At 61.5% G+C, this 597-nt stretch overlaps 1 pseudogene; it reads left to right on the forward strand.

The window, feature by feature from the left end:
* LOC113979825 overlaps window positions 1–154 on the forward strand; it is a 490-nt pseudogene extending 336 nt beyond the window's left edge.
* The last annotated feature ends 443 nt before the right edge of the window (window positions 155–597 follow it).

The raw sequence follows: 597 nt of genomic DNA on the forward strand, positions 1-597 counted from the left end.
CCCCCCCATGGAGTTTTTCCCGCCGTATTCCCGTTGTTGTTCCCAGTGTGCCCGGATTTGGTGGACAAGTACCTGGAGGAGACGTCAATCCGCTACGTGACCCCCCGCGCCCCCGGGGACACCCCGCCCGGCCTGGGGCACCCCCCAAAATCAGGTGGGTACCAGGGGGGGCATTTGGGATTTGGGGTCCCCTTTGGGAATTTTTCCTGGGCGTTATCCCAATTTTCCAGCCCTGGATTCCCTGGGAATGCAGGGACACGCCTGGCACCGCTCGGGGGATGTTGGAGATCCCGAGGTTTGGGGTGGGACAGGGGGGGCCTTTCCTGTATCTCTGGGGGGGTTTGGGGTGTTATTTGGGGTCGTCCCCTCATCGCGTGGGACGCGGGGACAGTGGGAAGTGACGGGATTTGGGGTCCCCTGTAATGGGGGTGAGATTTGGGGTCCCCCTGTAATGGGGGGTTGAGATTTGGGGTCCCCTGTAATGGGGGAGGAGATTTGGGGTCCCCCTGTAATGGGGGCTGAGATTTGGGATCCCCCTCTAACAGGGGATGAGATTTGGGGTCCCCCTGTAATGGGGGGTTGAGATTTGGGGTCCCC

This window comes from Neopelma chrysocephalum, unplaced genomic scaffold (genome assembly GCF_003984885.1).
Source record: "Neopelma chrysocephalum unplaced genomic scaffold, ASM398488v2 Primary Assembly neopelma1_89747, whole genome shotgun sequence".
In the NCBI taxonomy this organism is placed as follows: Eukaryota; Metazoa; Chordata; class Aves; order Passeriformes; family Pipridae; genus Neopelma; species Neopelma chrysocephalum.